The 16,170-nt window shown below is 43.5% G+C and overlaps 1 protein-coding gene across 1 annotated transcript in view; it reads left to right on the plus strand.

The window, feature by feature from the left end:
* Positions 1–622: 622 nt before the first annotated feature.
* The window catches only part of cacng5 (calcium voltage-gated channel auxiliary subunit gamma 5), a 33,567-nt gene continuing 18,019 nt past the window's right edge, over positions 623–16,170 (plus strand). The window contains exon 1 of the mRNA XM_033044140.1: positions 623–937. The gene's annotated coding sequence lies outside the window, so the exon portion shown is untranslated. The remainder of the gene's footprint in view (positions 938–16,170) is intronic.

Genomic DNA, 16,170 nt, shown 5'->3' on the forward strand with positions numbered 1-16,170 from the left:
TGTATGGTGTATTTATTTATAATGAAATAAATAAGCAAACTATTCTGCAGTTTTTGGTAAAAGTGAATTTTTCGCAAAAATAATTGTAAAACGTATTTGATCTGCTAGATAAGAGCCGAGTTGGAGATTCAGAGGCTCATCGACAGCCTTCCACTCGACTGTACAATTGGCATAAAAATGAATGGGACATGGTGGCAGGATAGTAAAGCTGTGGGCAAATGATTATTGATATTCAACCACCTGTGAGTGTAGAGAAATAAACTGTGCTTGGAAAATCCCACTTATTCCAGGCAGGATTCCTGCGATACAGGAATGTATTGTTGGCATCATGAGCTGGAGCTGGAGGTGAGTGTGAGTACCGGGGTCCCCATCCAATTATCCCGGCCAACGTTCACGTCAGCGTGGGTGTCGTGACTTATTTTAAAACCTGTTATCTCATCCCATAAAAATAGATGCTCCGAGCATCCAAACTTCACTGATTCCACCTCCCATGTGATCCCACATCCGAGCCCACGTTTCACTGCGCCCTCCCGGGACACCAGCCCCGAGTTAAAGTGCAGTCTTCCCTCCCCCCTCCCCCCCCCCCTAGTCACGCTCACAAGCCGATTCTATTTATTGGTCTCTTCCTGACAAGTGCCCAGTTTGCGTGTGAAAGTGCCCCACTTCCTGCTGCATCTGTCACCCTGTAAAGTACGTGTGCGCTGATGGGTTGATCCTGCCTCTCCCCCCTCCTCCACCTCATCATCAGCCCACTCCTCGGCTCAGCTTTTACTCTGCTTCCAGCTGGAGAACTCCTCGGTCATCTCCATCCCGCCCGCTCCAAGGAGAAGAAGCGCATCCAGGAGCAGGCGGCTCTTATTCCTTGTACTAACGACCGGCGGCAGCTTCGGAGACTCAGCCTGGTCAACTTCCCTCGCTGTGTGATCTTGGATCAAAGGTAGGAGCTGAATTTCCCCGTGCGTTTCCTTCCGCTGCATTGTCTCTCATACACACACACACACACGCGGGGACATACCCGCGTCGCTTTGCAATCACCGAGAGCTTCACCTTGACTCTCCAGTCCTCTCGTCTTACCGCCCTAACCCGATATCCGTCCACTACAGAGGCAAAAAACCAGAGGCAGTATCTTGTGGAGGGCAAAGAAATCTCACGGAGACAACGCCTTTGTGCCCCAACCATCCGATATTCTCTCCGTTATCTCTCATTGTGTCTCTCACCAACTGAATGAACCGGTTCTATACAATGCAGCCTTGCTTGTACCACAATTGAGATATAATCGATCACATCATTAAACTGTCACAGCAAAAACCTGCAGATCCATTGTCTGATATAAGCAATTAAAACACGCTTTGGTTTTTTTTAAAATAACTTTTTAAAATCTATGTTAAGTAGGAGCCATGTGCGAAGCTGTCTAAATGCTGTGGATCCAACAGAGGGGTTTGTAGTAAATATTTCGTCCATGCCATTCCAGTCACCGCCAGCTCTGACAAATAACTGCTGTTGGCCGGTGCTCCGGGAATTACCACATCTGTAGTTCTCTAGAGGGTTCGAGCGACCCATTTAACTGTCCTCGTGTTTCTAATGGAACTAAAGAGCAAAGGGGGCGACATTCTGATTGTTCAGCGTGGTCTTTTTTTTGCGTTTAAATGCCTTTTCTGCTTTGGTTACAATGCAAAAATGGCAGTGATTGCTGCTTCGAAAATATGTCGATAAATCAATACTTAACCCCCACCACTCCTCGCTTTACGTTCCCAATACGACTGAAACGTGCCTGAAATGTCGATTGATATCCCGAGTATCTAACCTGCTAATCAGATCCCACTCCACTCTGCCAGTCATAGCAATAGGATCTTTGCTGCCAGCAACTCCCAGCCAGTTGACCTCGAAACCTCCACTGCTCTGCAGGTATCAGACAGTCTAATTAGATGATTGAGACATCAAGAAACGACATTTCGGTTAGGAGGGGGCCCGCAGATAGCTGGTAACTGGCAGAGTTCATCGTTTGAAATGTGCGGCGAACATCAAGGAAAAACATTGCTAAGAAACGAAGTAATGTCTGTGAAACTTAACAAATACCAGGATGACAATAGACAACAGGTGCAGGAAGGAGTAGGCCATTCGGCCCTTCGAGCCAGCACCGCCATTCAATGTGATCATCCCCAATCAGTACCCCGTTCCTCCTGCCTCCTCCCCATATCCCCTGACTCTGCTATCTTTAAGAGCCCTATTAAACTCAAGGGTTTGAAGGGATATGGGCCAAACACGGGCAGATGGGATAGTGTGGACGGGGCATCTTGGTCGGCCATGGGCAAGTCGGGCCGAAGGGCCTGTTGCGATGATATATGTCATGATAAAAGTCTTGAAACTAACCAATTTCCAGGGCGGGATTGTGAGATTGCATCATTGGTTCTTTCAAAGAGCTAGAATGGGAATAATGGGCCGAAAGGATGAGCTGGGTGCTGCTGCACCTTTCCATGATTCCAAAAGGCCAAAGCTAGAAATGAAAAGGGAGGGTTAAAGAGAGTCTGAAGTCTGGTGCTGACCTGAAACGTTGCCTAAACGTGTTCTCCAGGGATTCTGAGCCCGAGTTACTCCAGCATTTTGTGTCTTTCCTTGGCAAACCAGCTTCTGCACTTCCTGGTTTCTACTTTATAGAACTTGTCTTCCAGCCAGGATTTCACACATTTTGATTTTCTCACTTTGAAACAAAACAAGTAAGTGTTGCATGAGGTGGGAGCCAAGATGTTGATCCCATTTGTTTGGAAGTGTCAATATTTCTATTTTAAATCGAGCTTTGCCATATGCTGCAGACTCTCCCTTTGGTTGCCGTGGTCTGAAGGCAGGCTGGAGGGTAGAGACCCAGCTGTTGACAGTGAGTGAGGCTGTCACTCCATGAGTGAGGTCGGGGAGCAGCCAGCTGCCAATAGCCCCCATTCAGGTTATTGCCCTCTTCCACAGTATATTGAGTTCAATCTAAATGCATTGATGCAGAGAGATCCTGGGGGTGCAAGCACATATCTCCCTAAGTGGCACAACAAGTAGATGGAGAAGCAAAGAAGGTGTATGGCATGCTTACCTACATCGGTGGGGCTGCTGAGTATAGAATTTGGCAAGTCATATTGCAGCTGTGTAAAACTTCAGTTTGGCCATATTTTGGAGTGTTGTGCGCAGTTCTGCTTGCTGTGTTATACAAAGAATGAGGTTTTGGAGAGGATGCAGAAGAGATTGAGCAGGAGGTTGCCAGGATTGGAGAGTATTAGCCCCAAGGAGAAGCTGGTCAGACATGGATTATTTTCGCTGGAGCAGAGGAGACCCTGATAGAAGTATATAAAATTATGAAGGGAATTGACAGGGCAGTTAGTCAACGGTCATTTTTAATTGGATGGAAATGTCAAATGTGAGATGACACGGGTTTAAGGTGAAAGGGGGAGGTTTATGAGGCAAGTTCTCTTTCCACAAAGGGTGGTGGGTGTCTGGAATATGCTGCAGTGGCAGGTTGCGGGGGCAAATACCATAGTATCATTTAGGAAGCAGATGGGTAGACTCATGAACAAGCAGGGAAAAGTGGGATATGGTCTACACAGGCAGATGGGATTAGTCACATTGGCTTCATCATTGGTGTAGACATGATGGGCCAAAGAGCATGTTCCCATTCTGTACTGTCCGATATTCTACCCTACGGGATGACTAACAATAATATCGCAACATTGCCTTAAACCAGGGGTTCCCAACCGTTTTTTGTCTCGTTTACCCCAGGCAACTTTAATAGCACATAACAATGTTATTTCACTTATTTATGAACAACTAATGATGAACAGATACCAGAACCAAACACAATGAGAAAAAAATATGTACAAATCCAGAATCAACAAATTGACCCCCTGGGTAGGTGAAATTCACCCCCTGGAACCCTTGCCTTAAACGCATAGCTCCCAAAGTGCAAATAAGAATCTTCATTGTGCTATATTTTCCTAGCATCAAACAGACAATGCTTCCATCAGGGTTAAATTAATCCTGCTCATTATTTTAATTTTGCCATTTTATTATTTTCTGGTATATTAAAATAGGTTTATTGCTCAATGGATTTTGACTATTGAATTATTTAGTAAAAAACGTATATCCTAATTCAGTTTAAAGCAGTGTCAGGGGCAGTATTTCCTCCCAGCTTGTTGGGATCTATGGAAAAGGTGTCCAGATTTGCAGCTGTTACAATAGAAGGCATGCAGAATAATGCCAAGTGATAAAATATCGCATGGAGCAGGAAAAGCAGTATAATGTCAGTGTATGTGTCCATGATATGCCACACTCTATTTTAGAAAATAATAATTTAGAATGAATGGGAGAAAGTTAGGTGACGTCGCAGATATGTGGGAATAGAGAAGCAGCATTCATAAGCCATTAAATGGACCAACCTACGTCAATGGGAATATGTGACTATTTAATAGAATATCTTTTTTTTTTGGCGATATGTAGAATATAAAATGTAATGAAGCATATTGTAGGTGAGATCAAGATTTTGAAATTGTGAATTCACTATGATGCTGTCTGACATGAGTAAATATCTATTTTAAAATGACATGGAATGATCAGAACCTGTTCTTGTAATTGTAGAGCTATTTGATATTTAATATAAATTCTGCAGCAGGTTAGGCACTGGAGCATACCATCTTATTTAATGATCGAACCAGAGACACAACTTCCCACGGGAACATTGGTTAGACAGAAGTATAAGTGTTGTACCAAAAATATAGATCTTGTGCAGGAAAATTGGGGGAATGAATGCCTTATTTGTATGTTTAACTTTCATATAATATTTGTATTCACAGAGTTATTAAAAAATGTTGATACCTTATTTAAAATTTAAAGAGATTAAAATAATAATAATTTGTGATGAGATTTTGAGCAACAATGGCATTATGATTATAAAAATACACAATATGTCCAATATTTTGTGGATCGATATATAATATTTAAACATTATCCTCTATTGCCATATGTAAACTGATTACCGGAATTGTTATGCAGCAGTCATGATTATCTCCACAGGTGTTGCCGTTTTCCTGCTTTCGTTATAAGTTGCTTATAACATCCATAAACCTGAAATCTGTGAAAATATCTCGCTAACTCGATTCAAAGAACAGATTGGACACCAGACCATCTTGAACTTTCTGATTCTGCAGCACCTCATGCAGCGCGATAACCGACATCTTCGGAAGGATCAGAGGGTGGTTTGAGTGGGAAATGCAGATGCATTAGAAGCTGCTTTTTGTGGTTGTGTGTTAATGTTGGGGGAATTAGAGAGAATCTAAGTTCCACTGCTTCTGATTTCAGACTGTGTGCTGTTGACAATGGATAACATAGGTGACAACTGTCTCCTCACGTACAGAAAGCACCAGAAACAAAAATGTAGCATTTCAATGACAGCCCTAAGCCAGCTAGCCTTCATTACCCTGACCCCGATCCAGATTCTTTGACTTTCATTTCCTCCTTCAGTTTGAACCCATTTATCTTTAATAGCAGTATGTTTATTCCATCAAAACATAAGAAACAGGACCAGGCGTAGAGCATTTGACACTTTGACCTTGCTTCATCAAAACCATGATTTTCCTGCATTATCCCATATTTCACAATTCCTTTAATGTAGAAATGTATCGGGCTATGTTTTGAATGAATGCATATGCTAAGCTTCACTTTCATCTACTGCAATGAATTACAAAATATTCACTACACTACGTGAAGAAATTTCCCTCCCTCTGAATCCTAAAAGCCCTCTCCCATGGTACGAGTTCATTCCAAGAGCTCTCCCGAGGTTGCTCTGATTCTAACTCTGAGATTTATGGTAATGGCCACTCGTCGGTACTCGGGGCTCTCGTGGACATTTTTCAACATGTTGAAAAATCGTCACGAGTCTTCCCGTGCTTACCTGCCATTAGCGAGTCTTCCCAAGTACCTGCCGTTAGCGTTACGAGCCGCTAAGAGATGTCCCTGAGCTCCGACGTACCCGCTACGTTCATTCTCCGTGCTTACCATGAGTTTGATTTTTTTTAAACTTGGGAGAGCTCTTGGAATGAACTCGTACCGTGGGACAGGACTATAAGTAACCAACTTTATTCAAGTCCATTCTTTGGATTAAGAGACAACACTAAGTGTAGCTCTCTATATGTTATATCAGTGGTCAGTTAATTGAATGCAAGATATCTTGGCTTTCAATGGAATCAGCGCATTTCTCATGTCCCAAGTTCCTAACACACTCAAATGAACATGACTGCAGGCTTGCCTCTGCCTGTTTTCTGTAAGGTTATCATTTGTCCTGAGATGATCTGTTCGAAGACTTTGTGGGAATTGTGTCCACTGGTTGGCTTGTGGAGGTGTCATAAAGATGCTTTCTTTCATCAAGTTGTCCGATTTATTGCAGAGAATATTCCATCCCCAATGCAGTGTGATTAAATATGACCATCAGAGGCTGAATAATGGCTCCCCTAAATAATTTATCGTATCTTAATAATTTTTCTAAAAGTTCACTGCTCCAAGCAGCTTGAAGCTATCATGTCAAAATCCATTATCCTAGTGTTCCTCTCTGCACTCTTCTTTCTAATGCATTTGTGACCTATTGAATGCACTGGGGTCAGAACCTGATGCCAACATTTTTGACCTGGTTGAAATAGTCTTTCAGACAATTGCAATGGAAAGTATCTTTTTTCCAACTTTTCCCTTTTCAAAATGGAGTGACAATTCCGTTTTTTTTTTGGCAAGTAGTCAGTCCCATTCAATTCCTTAAGCGCGGAAGTAAACATTTACTGAAAAAGGGTCTCGACCCAAAACGTCACCCAATCTTTCTCTCCAGAGATGCTGCCTGACTCGCTAAATGACTGAAGAAGGGTTTTGGCCCGAAACGTCACCTATTTCCTTCGCTCCATAGATGCTGCTGCACCCACTGAGTTTCTCCAGCATTTTTGTGTACCTTCGCTAAATTACTCCAGCTTTTTGTGTCTTACCTCAAGTAAACATTTAGTTTTGTGCGATCTGTAAGCAAATGAAAAGTCAATCTTGATACACTCCATCGTCCTCTTGATCTACTCTATTAAAGCAAAAGATACGAGAATAACTCTGGTGGCCAGGCAGGATCTGAGGAAAGAGAAACCGAGTTAACATTTCACCTGAACTGCCTAGTACTCTGGTTTGCTTAAGATCCCATGCAGACTATCTACCCAGCGCTGGCCTTGTTTAAAGGTGAGATCAGTAACTATATGTAACCTTTTCCTTTAAGATCAAAAGCTTGAATTATATCACATTAATTATAGACCTCAACATATTTACATCAATATTTGTTTCCTTGATTTAATTCCTTTAATCAGGTTTCTATTTTGGTTCAGTTATGGATCGTTTATTAAAGTCACTAATGATGTCCTGTGTCATTTATCACCTCTATGTTTTCTCAATCTCTGTGCAGCTTTGACGTTTTATCAATATTTTTACCAATCCTGCCTCACCATCATTCAACTGGCGCGGGCCAACATTTGCTTGGCTCTATTTGAAAACATCCAGTCATATAGCGAGAAAATGAGTTATTTTCCTGTGTTGCAATGTTACCCATATTGCTTCTAATGATCCATTTATGGCCCCCTTTCATTTCCCATCCACCTGCTCTCCCCCATCAATATCAACTGAAAGTGGCCATACAAAACTGCAAGCTAGGTACCAAGTTCCATTTACCCATTACCTCCCTGCATAGTGACCAGGGATGGCTTGTCATGAAAGAATTCCTGTTTAAACATCCATCTTTGCTTTCAATTTCCTCAATCTGTTCAATTGCGCCTCTCCAAATGCAGTATTTAGATCATTCCCAAGTTCATTCACTTCAGTGTTGATGTTTGCGCTAAGTGCTAAGACGCTCAGATCCGGAACTCTCTCTGTAAACTTCTGTACCCTTTAAAACATTCCTTAAAACCTTCCTCTTTATTTACAGTTTGTTTCAACAATATACATTTTTCAACTGTTCTAATGTAGGACAGTGTCAAGTGGCTCTGAATTGCCCTGGATAATTCTTTCCTTCCACATGATTTATCACCAGTCGCATCACTGCTTACAGGTTTTTTTAGTGTGGCATTTAATAGTCCCGAGTATGAAGGGAAATGATGCGTCTTGCTGGGTTCACCTGCTCACTTCAATGTTCCAGTTACGTCTTTTGTTCTCCAAAGCCTCTCCCCTCAAAGAGAAAGCAATTCATCAAACGCAGTAATGCAATCCAATGTGCCACCTGCCAATATTCAGTTTCATTGCAACTAATAATAGACAGACAGCCCGATATTTTGACTCGGATAAATTTATATCCTTCAATTTGCAGAAAATTGATTATTTTCCGTGCATGAATCTGAGCCCTGGGTGCAAGTCGTGCTAATTGCATCTTTGCCTGAGATAAGATGTCATGATAAACAAAGCAAAACCAAGTGTCCCCAATCAGCCCAACATCTCCAGCATTGAGGCACTCTCTACATTGAGGTCACATTGCTCACATGCCTGACACTAGACTCCATCAACAGGCACTCTGGGAACTATCAGCAGGACAGAGAAAACACTTTAAAGATATTCTCAAACCCTCGGGGTGAAGTGGGGGTGGTGAGGGAAATGGAACCCACCACACTCTCTCCTTTCAGAAATTGTTTTGCAAGTCCATTTATAAATGACTAATCAAATGGAGGAATGTCAGGAACAGCGATGAGAACCACATGATTGTAGAATAGACCGCCTCTCGCTGCCAACCCAACTTTCCCATCTGCGGCAATGTCTGCAGAACTCACCCTGGTCTCATCAGCCACCACAAAGCCACCTTACATGTATGAATCTAAGCATCAGGTGCCAGTATAGTCATTGCAATTATGCCTGTTAATAAGATGTCAGACTAAAACTAAGTGTCCTCTATCTGTCAACCATCATTGAACTGGAATGCAAGCAAGATATCCTCAGCTGCCGCAGAAGAATATTATTATTTGATTGACATTAGCATTGGCAGATCAAAAGACACGATGCAAGAATGATGCATAATTCAGAATTGGAGGAAATAAAATGGGAAACAGAAAAATATTGAACATTATAGATACCATATGAAGCTGAGGGGACTAGGGGCGCCGCATTGATGGCAGCCTCTGCCTACAGTCTGTCTGTTTTTTCTCTTTTTTTAATTATTAGTCAGTTTTAAAAGTTTGTTTTGGTGGTTTCTTTAGCTTTTCCATGAGGGGGAGGGGGGTAGGGTAAGGGGCAAACCGTTTCCCAGTCACTTCCTGGCGAGGACGCGACTATTCTCCAAGTTGCGTCCTCGCCCCCCCCCCCCCTCCTCACGGCCTACCACCTGGATTGGAGCGGCCTTTCCTGCCGGGGACCCGGACCAGAGCTTCAGCAGCGACGGCGCAGCGCTGGATACGGGCGATGCCTTACCTGGATCGCCGTTGAAGCTCCGGAGTGTTGGGCCTGCTGCTTCAACATCAGAGCTGTGGTTCGTAGAGCTTCCAGCGCGGGCGGCGCTGACTTCAACATCGCGGAGTCCTGGGATCCCTTTGCCGAGGGCCGCCAGCGTTGAATCTCAGCCCAGCGCGGCTTGTGGACTTCGGGAGCCGCGGACTCCGGTAGGAGGTGGCCGATTCGGATGTCCAAGCCGTTGAGGATGTCCCTCAGTCCCGACGTCCGACTTCCATCACCCCGGCGAGCGGGCTTGAACATCGGGCCGTCCATAGCGGCGACAGCGGGGGGTTCGGGAGCCCCCCGACCAAAGGAGGACAACAGAGGAGGATGACTGAATTTTGGAGCCTTCCCTCAAGTGGGGAACTTTGATCCCGCTGTGTGGGGATGTCTGTGTTAAAGACTATCATGTTCTGTGCTCTTTATTATTGTATGGCCACCACACATTTCACTGTACCAATTGGTACATGTGACAAATAAATAAATGTATCTTGTATCTTGAGAGCTGATAAAAGTATATAACATTATGAGAGGCATAGATAGGGTAGAGAGCCAGAAGCTTTTTCCCAGGGTGGAAATGTCAAAGACTAGAGGACAGGTCTTCTAGGTGATGGGGGGAAAGTTTAAATGAAATGTTTGGTGCAAGTTATTTTTACAGAGTATTGTAAGTACCTGAACAGGGGTGATGGTGGAAATAGATACGATAGTGTCATTTTAGATAGGCTCATGGATATGCAGGGAATGGAGGTATATAGATCATTTGATATACAGGCAGAAGGAATTAGTTTAATTTAGCATCATGTTCGACATGAACTGAAGAGCCTGTTCTTGTAGCATACTGTTCTAAAAGAAATTGGCTGGTGAAATGGTTTACCAGGAACAATGAACGCTGTAAATTGTACAGGTGGACTTTGAAAAAAAATTCTGTAGGGAACGTGGTGGTACAGGACCACTGTCCACCAATTGCCCGTGAGGTATATTTATCAAATATGTCAAAAAATATGCTCATCCTAATGATATTTAATATGTGTCTCAGGATGTATAAATCCAGATTATTACAGACATTTTTTCTTATCGGCTAATTGAATAGTACATTACTGGAGAAGTTGTGTAAATTACTGACACAAGAATTTTGCCCTTAGAATTTTCATTGCCACTTGGGGAAACGAGACGTGCTTTCCTACCACTTAATTTTATCCAATTGAAATAATTATGAGCATCAAGAATAAAATCAGATGTAAAAAATAAGAACAGGTATAATTACAATTATGCCAAAAGTATTGAAATGGCAATAGCAAAAGTGAAATGCTTGCCTCTAATGGCTATTTTCACATTTTGACAAAGTATCACAATAATAGGGTGGCACGGTGGCGCAGTGGATAGAGCTGCTGTTTAGTGTGCCAGAGACCTGGGTTCAATCCTGACCCAGGGGTGCTGCCTGTGTGGAGTTTGACCGTTCTCCATGTGACCGTGTGGGTTTCCTCCGGGTGCTCTGGTTTCCTCCCACATCCCAAAGACATGCAGGTTTGTAGGTTAATTGGCCGTTGAAAATTACCTCCCCCCCCCCCACCCACCCCTGTGTGCAGGGAATGGATGAGAAATTGGGATATCGTAGAACTAGTGTGAACAGGCAATCGGTGGTCAGTGTAGATTCGACGGGCTGAAGCACCTGTTTCCATGCTGTATCTTGCAAACAATTTCAAAGTAGAAGCTGGAAATTGTTAAGAGCATTAAAGGGAGGGAAGGAAATGTTTTTCAACCAAGGTGGTGGCCGGGATCTGGAACTCAGTCGCAGATTAGGTGGGGGGAGGATTAACTCCTTGCCACATTTAAAGAATACTTGGCCATGTGACTGAAGGTAGATGGTTTTTCTATCACCAGCACAGACAAGGTGGACCAAATGGCAAATTTACTCTCATTTGGTTGGCCCCCAGTCAACCCACATACCTTCCTCTTAAATTCAAGTGGAGTGTGGTGCTGAGTATTTTGCACGCCACTGTTTCTTTTAATTTGCACTACAAATAAATCCGCAGAAGTGAATTTACTAATATATTCACTAAATACTTGACAAAAAAGTTGAGTTTTAGTTTAGAGATACAGCATGGCAATAGGCCCTTCGGCCCATCGAGTCCATGCCATCCATTGATCACCAGTTCACACCAGTTCTATGTTATCCCACTTTCTTATCGACACCCTGCACTGGAGGCGATTTACAGAGGCCAATTAATCTACAAACCCACATGTCTTTGAGATGTGGGAGGAAACCGGAGCACCCGTAAGTAAGTAAGTAAGATTATTGGCCAAGTATTCACATACAAGGAATTTGCCTTGGTGCTCCGCCCACAAGTAACAACATGACATACAGTGACAGTTACGAATTGAACAGTTAAGAAACCCACGTGACCACAGGGAGAATGTGCAGACTCCACACAGACAGCACCCGAGGTCAGGATCTCTGGCGCTGTGAGGTAGCAGCTCTAACAGTTGTGCCATGATTATGCTGTCCTAATATTGTTAATGTTAATATTAATATTGAAATCAAACTCAAGATTGAGGACAGGCTGGGAGCAGATGTTAAGTGAGACACAAGAGACCCCAGGCACTGGAATCTGGAGCAAAAATCGAACTGGATGAGTGCAATAGTCACAAATGCTTTGAGTTAGTCATTGTTTCCATGGCAGCAAATCCCCTGGGTGGATTCCTCTGTCCCTGGGTAGATTTGCACAAACTAAATTCCCCAGAAATGTAACAGAAAGTAAACATTCCACACTGCTTCTGAAATTAAGGTATTGGATTTCCAGGCTAATGGGTTTAAAATGGCACCATCTCTGAAAAGCAAATAGGCTTTTATGTGCTTATGACTATACATTTAAAGACACAAAGAGCTCGAGTAACTCAGTGGGACAGGCAGCATCTCTGAAAAATATGGATAGGTGATGTTTCAGGTCTTGACCCATCTTCAGACTCGAGTTTCTCCACCTTGGTGTTGTTCATTCCTAAATGTCACTGAACTGAGGCGGCATTAGTTACAAGAACAAGTGGGGAAACTCGTACCGGCCAGAACGGGTCAAGGGCCTGCCCCACTAGGCAGTTTTTTATGCGACTGTCATAGTCGTAGCAGGCCTCCGAAAAAAAACGGCGACTGGACTAATGGGCCTGTCCCACTTTAAGTAATTTTTTTAGGCAACTGACGGCGACTACGACAAGAGTTCACCGAAGTCAGCACCAGCGATAACCTGCGTCACCTGGCGACAACCTGCAACAGCACCTACGTCAGGAGAAGTCAACCTACGACAAGCCCACGGTCGCCGACTGTCGCCGAAAAGATTTGAACATTTCAAAATCCAGCGGCGACCAGAAAAACTCTACGACTCTTGGGGCGACTACTCACGACTTTACAGGCGACACCCTGGTGACAGCCTGGTTGCCGGCAGTAGCCCAAAAAATCGCCTAAGTGGGACAGGCCCTTAAGAAATCTGCAAGAAGGAACTGCAGATGCTGGAAAATCGAAGGTAGACAAAAGTGCTGGCGAAACTCAGCAGGTGAGGCAGCATCTATGCAGCGAAGGAAATAGGCAACGTTTCGGGCCGAAACCCTTCTTCAGACTTTTGTCTACCTTAAGAAATCTGCAATCAAAACAGAAAATGACGGAGAATCTCAGCTGGTCAGACAGCATCTTGATTTTTCACTCATCCAAAGATGGTGATTTTTGTCAGCATTTCCTGTTGCTATAGAATGGCCGGTGAAACAGATGGATCTTGGTGACAATCCCTGTTGTTTTATGGATATCTATGGATGTCTTTGGTGAGACTAGGTTTCATATGAATTTCTTTAGTTAGTTGAATTTAAACTCCTTTGTTACATGATGGCATTAAAATCATAAATCTGAATCCATGGACGAGACCATTGGCTGCTGGTTTGGTAATTAAAGCTCCACTAGAAGGATGTGAAGGCTTGAAACCATTTTCTTTAGCTTGTTCCATGTGGTGACTTGTGCCTTGCAGAGGTTGATAAATGTTTAAGGGGCTGTCCCACTAATCTGCGAGTTTAGACGTGTTTGCCCTCGACTCAAACTCACAGCATGGTCGACACATGGTCCTAGGAGGTCCTATGAGGTCACTGGAACTCTCCTTCATGCTCGAGGGAAGTTCCCGAATACTTGCGGCCTCAGCTAGGTCGCAGAAAAATTTTCAGCATGTTGAAAATTTTCCACGAGTAAAAATTGGTCGGCATGGTTCTTTTTAACTCGTAGTGCAGTGGTAGTGGGGTCGCTATGTAGTTACAGGCAACCGAGGGCAGCCGTTGGCAATCTCCTTCACTGACTGGGCATTTTAATTGACTCACTAGAGCCTTCCAATGAGAAAGGAAAACTCAATTTGTAACAATAAAGGGTCAAATAATAAAAAGGATGCCTTGTTGATAGATCAAAGATCTGGATGAGAACATACAGGGCAAGATTAGCAGGTTTGCTGATGATGCAAAAGTCAGTGCTTTTGCAGATAGTGAAGATGGTTGTGAAATATTGCAGCAGGATCTGGATCATTGGCCAGGTGGGCGGAGGAATGGTTGATGGAATTTAATACAGAGAAGCGTGAGGTGTTGCCTTTTGGGACGTCGAACAAGGGAAGAACCTACACAGTGAACGGTAGGCCTCTGGGTAGTGCTGTAGAGCAGAGGGATCTAGGAGTACAGGTGCATGGTTCATTGAAGGTCGAGTCGCAGGTAGATAAGGTGGTCAAAAAGGCTTTTGGCACTTTGGCCTTCTTCAGTCAGAGTATTTAGTGTAGAAGTTGGGAGGTCATGTTGTAGTTGTATAAGACGTTGGTGAGGCCGCATTTAGAATATTGTGTTCAGTTCTGGGCACCATGTTGTAGGAAAGATATTGTCAAGCTTGAAAGAGTTCAGAAAATATTTATGAGGATGTTGCCAGGACTAAATGGTGTGAGGTATAGGGAGAGGTTGAGTAGGTTGAGTCCCTATTACATGGAGCACAGGAAGATGAGGGGAGATCTTATAGAGGTGTACAAAGTCATGAGAGGAATAGATCGGGTAGACGCACAGAGACTTTTCCCAGAGTTGGGGAATCGAGGACCAGGGGACATAGGTTCAAGGTGAAGAGGAAAAGATTTAATAGAGATCCGAGGGGTAACTTTTTCACACAAAGGGTGGTGGGTGTATGGAACAAGCTGCCAGAAGAGGTTGTTGAGGCTGGGACTATCCCACCGTTTAAGAAGCAATTAGACAGGTACATGGCTAGGACAGGTTTGGAGGGATATGGACCAAGCGCAGACAAGTGGGACTAGTGTAGCTGGGACATTGTTGGCCAGTGTGGATGAGTTGGGCCGAAGGGCCTGTTTCCACACTGTATTACTCTATGACCATGAATTTGTGAATTAAAATACAAGCTGAATTAATTATAGTTACATTATAAAACTGCTTATAATCGCAAGTTTTAAACACACCATTTTACATCTTGTCATTTGAAATCAAAGCATTTTGTTATTTAATTAACAATCCAATTTATCTGAATGCCTACATAGTTTGAATGGCCTTTTAAAAATAAAGATGAAACGCTAAATTGAGGTTTGATTTTGTCTTTGAGAAGGTTGTGAAAGACAACAACTCTGAGCAGCAAAGATTCTTGCAGGGCTATGGATTGGAAAGGCAACAGAACAGGTATAACAGCATATTGCAAAAGAACAGAATAGGATAAAGAATGCTTTGCTGACTTGATTGAAACATGAATCATTAAATCTCCTGAAATTGAAAATAAATTCTTGGATGAGGATGCAGTGGAGCCTAGCGGGGATACAGAAGATTACGAAACATGGACTTTTCTTTGATTTGTGTATCAGCTGTGACTCAGTGGACCACAATATCACATCTCCGCCAGAGAGTTGGTCAAACTACAACCCTGAGCCGACAGCACAGGAAATCTCGGCTGCCACCTTAGTTTCCCATCTATCTTTGGAACTGCCATGTCTAAGTTCCAACTGTTTCCTTGCTGTGATGACAGGCATGTACTTTGGCCCGACATCCATACTGACCAAGGTGCCTACCCGAGCTAGTCCTATTTGCCAGTGTATCCCTCCAAAGACTTTCACTGTATCTTGACAATAATAACTCAATACATTACCAACACCTGTCCAAGTGTCTCTTAAAGTTTGTAATTATGCCCATGCCAACCACTTTCTCTGGCAACTTGTCCCATATACTCACCACCCTCTGTATGGGAACAGTGGCCCCTTGTGTCCTCTTTAAATCTTTCTCTTCTCACCTTAAATCTATTCCCTCTAGGTTTAGACTCCTTTACCCTGGGGAAGAGGCTGAGACCATACACCTTATCTACGCACCTCATGATTTTATAAACCTCTATCAGGTCACATAGAAACATAGAAACATAGAAATTAGGTGCAGGAGTAGGCCATTCGGCCCTTCGAGCCTGCACCGCCATTCAATATGATCATGGCTGATCATCCAACTCAGTATCCCGTACCTGCCTTCTCTCCATACCCTCTGATCCCCTTAGCCACAAGGGCCACATCTAACTCCCTCTTAAATATAGCCAATGAACTGGCCTCGACTACTCTCTGTGGCAGGGAGTTCCAGAGATTCACCACTCTCTGTGTGAAAAATGTTCTTCTCATCTCGGTTTTAAAGGATTTCCCCCTTATCCTTAAGCTGTGACCCCTTGTCCTGGACTTCCCCAACATCGGG

This window comes from Amblyraja radiata, chromosome 26 (genome assembly GCF_010909765.2).
Source record: "Amblyraja radiata isolate CabotCenter1 chromosome 26, sAmbRad1.1.pri, whole genome shotgun sequence".
Classification (NCBI taxonomy): domain Eukaryota; kingdom Metazoa; phylum Chordata; class Chondrichthyes; order Rajiformes; family Rajidae; genus Amblyraja; species Amblyraja radiata.